This window comes from Pundamilia nyererei, unplaced genomic scaffold (genome assembly GCF_000239375.1).
Source record: "Pundamilia nyererei isolate P.nyererei 1_Seehausen unplaced genomic scaffold, PunNye1.0 scaffold00015, whole genome shotgun sequence".
In the NCBI taxonomy this organism is placed as follows: domain Eukaryota; kingdom Metazoa; phylum Chordata; class Actinopteri; order Cichliformes; family Cichlidae; genus Pundamilia; species Pundamilia nyererei.
The window spans coordinates 3,598,488-3,605,885 of NW_005187416.1; positions in this window are offsets into that span (position 1 = coordinate 3,598,488).

Below are 7,398 nucleotides of genomic sequence, written 5' to 3' on the forward strand. Positions count from 1 at the left end.
GGGGAAGGCTGAATTATTGATGGGAATTTCAGCGCAGAATCGTGAGACAGTTAGCTTTAATTTCCCATTTACTTAGAATAGTGAGAGACAACACTGTGCTACCTAATCAATACAACACAGTGTAGCAATACACACTATGACCTGCAGATGAGGACCGCTGCAAATGTACATACAGACACGATTCAGAATAAAAACATCCTCCACAACATGGAATTGCAGTACACACTACTTCTGTACGCGACACTGGCTGAATTTCTCACATAGAAAAACACAGCTTACTTCATTATTCATACTGGCTACTTGTTGGTTAATCCAAGCATTTGTGTTTTGTAATCAGGGTATTTTTCTTCCCAGATGAAAACACTGGGCAAATGTAAAACTTGTAAATGGACTAGTTCTTATATATTGCTTTGCTGCTCTACTTGAGCACTCAACGCCCTTTACACACCATGCCTCATCTATTCACACCCAGTCATACAAGCACTTTTTTCTACATGATACTTAGACATGCAGACAAAGAAGCCACAAATCAAACCACCAGCCTTCCAATTATTAGAAGACCTGCTCTTCCTCCTGAGCCACCACAAGTGTAAGGTACCTGTTACATAATGTCAATTAGACACGAAAAATTGTTTTCTGGTTATAGGTGTGCACATAGTGGCAAAGCAAAAGTCAAATATTCTGTCCTGAATTACTGTTTCTATCTAGCTTCTATCTATCTGCGTTATTCCCTTCTCACACAAGCTGTAGTAAGTGTGTGGATTCAGCTGATCTGTGGAAATGTATGGGTCGTCTGTACCAACAAAGGTGCAGAACCTTTGGGTGACAGAAGCTAAAATGATCAACCATCTGTTTCAGGCAAATGATGGGTTATGGTACTGCATTATAAAGGAAAATTCACATTCAGGTAGTTTTTTGTTAAGAGTAAACAATTAAAGACTGAATTTCAGTGTATAAATCATTGCTGTTCCATGAAAATAAAGCTTAAATTCTTTTAAAACCCTCGCTCCCTCCACCTTCTCCTTCTTTCACTGTATTGATCTCGACCTGAAGTTGGACGATGATCGGAGCTGCTACGCCTCAAAGAACAATTAATTGTGCATGTGATCAATGTTCATCCAGAAATCAATGGACACTTGACTCTTCTCTCTGTCTGTTTGAATATATCAGGGTTTGTGTGTGCATGCTTGTGTACACCGGGTTAAAGGGGACATGAAAAGCTGCACATATAAAGGCTAATTTACACTATTGGGGGATTATGTTGAAAGTCTATAAAAAGAGGTGGGCATTTTTCCGTGTGACTCACCTACAATGAAAAAATCTAGGGTAACATGTTTTAGCTTCTTAAAATATGTTTGTTCAGCATGTGACTACAGCTGAACAAACAGTTCGTCAACAAACAGTTGTATGTAAGATATTTGCTTTTTATTGAAAAAATACATATATATTTTATTGAAATATTATCAATAAAATTGAGTGTTTTTTATGATCCAGTAAAGACCAAGGAATTTTTGGGTAAAAAATTATTACATTCATACACTATATACTGCATGTAAATGAGTGTGTGAATAAACAAATGTGCCATGTATCCTGAAATGCTTTAATTACATGGCACAGCTGACAAATTCACAGATCGCCCTTTTGAGTATTTAATATAAAGCTCTGAAAAGTTGCTTTATTGCCACATAGTTTATAATTTACCAGTTTATATGAACACTTGGCAAAAAAAACAAGAAACTTCTTAAATCCAATGCAATCTGTCAAATCCTTACCTGAAGGTTTCAGTGTTCAGTTTTTAATGATCTCTTGTGATGTTTCTTCACTTCTTTGTTTTTTCTGTCGAGCCAAGTTGATTTTAGGAAACAGAAACCACGTGGGTCAAAGTAGAACACAAGTAAACTCATTCAACAATGTGCTCTTGCACAAAAAACAATTACTGAGATTAAGACAAGTGAAAATCAGACTTGCTGATACGGTTCGCCCGCTGTAGAAATTTTTTCAGGCCTGCTGCTTTTTTTTTTGCCCTCCACTTGTCCATTTTTCTCAAATGCAGACGAATCTGCTAAGTATTTTTATGCACAAACCCACAAAAAACAGACATATTCTTAGATGCAGTTGTGGGTACAAATACACCAACTCCATCTCCGTGCTGCTAGTCTCTCTTTGTTAGGAGGTAAAATCAATCATCCATCCTCGCGGATGAGACAGTTTGTAGAACCACAGAGCAACCTTGGAATTTTGTTTTCTCCATTAAAGCTTTGTTTTTTCTTCTGTTTTTGTGGTTTATATTTCAAAACTACTCGATGGATAAAGAAACTGTAAGGAAACAAAAAAACTAGACACCCAAATAAAGAACAATGTGAGGATTACAGATCTTCAGTGTGTCTTGAAAAAGTTTTTCCTAAATTAGTAAAAGTTTGAGTACAGCAAGAACAACTCGGTAGGTCAGATTTAAAGACGTAACCACAATAATATTTTTGGGACTTCAAGAAAAGTAGTAGTAAACATGATGCAGACCTTTGTTTCCTTTGCAAAAGCCCAACATCCACGACACCTGCTGCTACGTACGGTAGTCTGCAGAAGTCTTGAGCCACCCTTCATTTTTTTGTTAGATTTTGCTAGACAATTGGGGAAAAAGGTCCAGTGATTTACTGAATCTTGTACACACACACACACACACACACATAGATATACAGTATATAATCAAAAAAAGAGTTTGTACAAGACTGAAAGTCAGTATTTGGAATGACATTCTTTATTCTTCAGGAGCAACTTGTCTGTATTGACAACAATCCAAAAATTAAAATTTTGGAATTATCACTTCATCAGACCTGTTTCAGCTTATTTTCAATCCAGTTCTTGTGTGACGTTACGTAACTAAGTCTTTTCTGCCAGTTCAGCTTCCCTAACAATGGTTTCTTCACAGCCACCTTCGCACCGAGTCAACGTCTGAGGGTTCAGTGAAGAGCAGATGTGTGTGCGTGTGCTGGTCTATGTGCATGTTCTGGACCTGAGGAGTTTCCCGCCTTCAAGCTTGCACACCTGGTGGCAATCACACACCTGCAGTGGATCAGTCTTTACTGGGTTGTTCCCCTGAAAGCAGTTAGTGAAGCACTGTGCCGGTTCTTGTTTGCATTCATTGCAAAGTTATATCCACCATATATATATCCATGTATTCACTATATTCATGTCTGTCTCTGTGAGCAGGATTTGGAAATTGCAAGATGTCGAGTGGTGAACTGACTCTGGAGTGGATTCTGAAAAAGTGACAGTCTGGATGGAAGGAAGCCCTGTGGAGACTGCATCTTCCAGCTGCTTAGACCTTTTTGAACTGTGTTTTTGCTGTTCACTGTAAATAAATGCACTGTATTTACTGGGAGTCCTGCTTGCCTATAAATAGGTCACATTGACACTCTCAGGTTCTGTGTCAGGTCTTTAAATTTCAGATGCTGGTCATCTGCACATCTCACCATGCGGAGAGCATTTAAATATTACCAGATCATCTGGCTAATTGGTAGCAAGATATATAGATAAAATTAGTGCCTCAAGACTTAAGTGAAGAAAGAAGAAATGACTGAAAATAATTCAGAGCAAGTACAGTCCCTGAAACGTTGAAAATTTGTGATATTTTCTTATCCTTATGTAGGAAATCAAATCTTCTTGTTTTAAAATATGCAAACCAGCTTCATATCAATAGGATATTCCTTATATTTTGTACAGAGACATTTCATGTGAAGTTTTTAGTCCTGTAATGGAGGCAAGAGGAGATGAACAAGAAACTAAAACCTAGGAGAGAAATGGAAGAGACTAGATGAGGAGGAGTGCAAGGCCACCCAGCTGAGTACCCTCATGAAAAAGTAAACGGGAAATCTTCACCCAGGATGGGGTGCTTTCCTCCTGCCACCCACCAGCATTGGAGTGTGGGAGGTTCGTAGAGCAGGGGTGCCCATTTTCCTGCCTTGCTAGACTGAGGCGAACCTCAACCGGCCCCAATGGGCCAAAGTCAGACTGAGAGGATGGATCGAGAGATAAATTTTTGATTTGGGAAGTGAAAAAATGATAAAAAATACATTATAAAAATACATGATAGCACTATAGAGCCTTGCTTTAAAAAACATGCTTTCAACAGATGAAATGAAATTTAAAAAAAATTCCAAGACTAATTTTTAACTAACCTCAATTTTCAAATTAGACACCTCAAAGCAAACACTGCAGTTAGATCTTGTTCCACAGTGCAAGTCTTCCCAAATGATATTTAACTTGGTCATTTGCACGCCGTGACATGAATACGCAACTAATTAATTAATTTCAGCTTTATTTGGGATGAGGATGATGATGGGAGGATGGATGATGGACCAAAAGATTAGTATAAGTGAGGGAAGATATATTAAGGAAAAAAAAAGTTGAAGGATTAAGTTTAAAAAAGCAAAACAACTCATCCAGTGCATGGGAGATGTCCGTGGCCAGACGACATCAAGTTAAATATTAATGAAATGTAACATTTTTGCAGTGAGGTAATTTTTTTCCCCTCGTCTTGGTCATAGTGGTAGCAGGTGTGTTGTCACCTCCTGAAAAACTCACAAGATTTACACACACACACATACACACAGCACTTATATTGGTCTAGACAGGACTGAGTCAGACGTGCTGTGTGTGTGCGTGCTTATGGAGGCCATTTGCAGGTAGGAAAATGAACACGCTGGGGCACTCAGTGGGCAGCTGCAGCCTTTCAGTGTGAGAGATGCACCCTAAGCTGTCAGCAGAGCAGGAATGAAAAGTGTTTCTCTTTTTTGAAAAACAATGTGGTGACACTGAGAGGTAATTTCAATCATCTTAGATTTTAGAATGAACAATATTCCTCTTCTCTGCTTCACCATGCATTTTATTGATCACCAACCCATGTGCAAAAATCTTGACTGTGCAAATTAGCAACTATTACGATTGTGCACTTTTATTTTATTTATTAACTAAAGTATAACTAATCAGTTTTTTTATCTAGCAATTAACCTAACCTTAAATGCAAACTACCCAACTAGAATATCGACCTTGCTGAGAAGCTTTCAACTTACCCAACTACTCGCTCTCCAACCTTTTAATTCACAATAGTGTCATTAGTGTCCTTTATAAGAGGATGTTATCTCGCTGATGCTGTACCTGATATATCAAAGGAGACCTCAATCCCAGCACCAACTGGCACAACAGTAGTATTTGCCACCAGAGGACATGAAGGACAGCTATGTCACTAATAGTTCAAGACATGCCCATCAACATATGTCTGATGGCAGCCATAAGCAGTGGCCCTATAGTTTCAAATAACTCTTAGCTTGTTATATATTGTATAAAGGAGCTATATAAACTATTCTTAAGAGACTATAAAACCAGCTTTGATCAGTAACTTAATCAGAACTCACCACAACAGGCGACCAATGAGGTGCTTGACTCAGAGTCATTGTACTTTGCTCTTGCGTCTTCATAACTTACCCAGATCCCAGCAGTCCCTCAAACATTACCACTTTGTCCGAAGCTGATGCCAGAGACATGTACAAGGTGTGCTTTGCCGTCAGCAAGGCTGTTGATATCTAGCATTGCCGGGGGCAGTGCATTAATGTACCAACACCTACTTGGCTTATACAAAGCTTAGGATATGAATTTGACTTCTTGACTCCAGTTTGGTAATGCTGTCACTCCACTTTTCACACTGAAAGATTGTATTTTAGAGGCTACAGAGCTTCTTCTTCCATATCTGGTCTGGTGAAACCACCCAATGCACCCTAGACAAACACAATCTTTTTATTTTATTTGTACTTATTTTTACCCAAACGGTTCATGTTTGGGTCAAATGAATAAAATGCAGAAAAACAAAGGGTAAGGGGCAGATATAAATGGGATAGTGGCTTAGACGAAGTAATGAGGCTGCTGTTTGAGAGAAAGACTTGATCTAAAGAAAGAAAGAATAAAATGGTGGTGAGAGAGACAAAGAAAAGGAAGAGAGAGAAGGAGGACAAGGCCCACCACACTCAGCTACAGGAAAGACTGCAATTAATAATTTACATCATCTGTCACTGTGCGCTCCAGTGGACCACTCAACAAACAGGACCCATAATTTAAGGCTAAAACATACACACCCACTTACAAGCATATATGGCACGAACACACACGCATGCACGCATACACAAAAAAAGAACGTATGCACAGATTTGCATTAAAATACACATGCGCAAATACACATACTTGCATGCAAGAAGTTGCACACCCACACATCCGACACTGCAGCTCACCCATTCTTCTCCAGTCCTTCCTGCTGAACTTCTGGCTACAAGCAAAACAGCAGAGACCAAACGACAGCTCTGAAACCTTCTTCTCTCTTTCTGTGTTTCACATCCCCACCCAGACCTCTGTCTCTCTGAGTCAACATTCCAGGAAGTCTTCTCCTCACAGCCCTGCTGCCTTTTGTTTCTGTGGCGGCCATGTTAAATTTATGCAGTGTATGTCACCACTAGCTAGCACCCGACAGTAAATATTTGATATGTTTCCCATCGCTTACGGAAATTCCCCCAAGCATTGGATTAGACCTGTTTGGGGCAGACCCACTGCGTTAGCCACCATGTTATATTTACAACGTTTGTTTTGGAGAGTAAAAATCCAGTGAATACCGATGTGGAAAGTCACAATTGATCTGGTGGGTCTGCACCTAGTTATTCCGACAGAGGTATTTTGAATATTCTAGTTTTGTTTTCTAAGTCATGGGCTAGTTCTAGAGTCATAGATATAATAATACATTGTAATTCATTAATCTCAATTTGTCATTACTAAGATCTGTCTGATTGTCTGATAAATCCCAAACTGACAATTCTGTTTCTATTTACTTTTAAAACAACTTCACTTCTCTGTTACATGGACTCAAGTCTTGGCTGTGTTGATATGACTTCCCTGTTCTACCACATCTGCTGGGGTGTGGGGTTGTCATGATACAAGAATCATAAATCATAAACTTTATACATACTCTGTGCATATATTGAGTATTTCCCATTGTTAATAGACCTCCCTGCATTGAATCATACTTGTTATTAATCTCTGTCTCTCTTCCACAGCATGTCTTTTATCCTGTCTTCCTTCTCTCACCCCAACCAGTCACGGCAGATGGCCCCGCCCCTCCCTGAGCCTGGTTCTATCGGAGGTTTCTTCCTGTTAAAAGGGAGTTTTTCCTTCCCACTGTCGCCAAAGTGCTTGCTCATAGGGGGTCGTATGATTGTTGGGTTTTTCTCTGTATGCATTATTGTAGGGTCTACCTTACAATATAAAGGGCCTTGAGGCAGCTGTTGTGATTTGGCACTATAAATAAAATTTAATTACATTTAACTGATACAAATAGGAAAATACCCACAGGGACAAAAAACG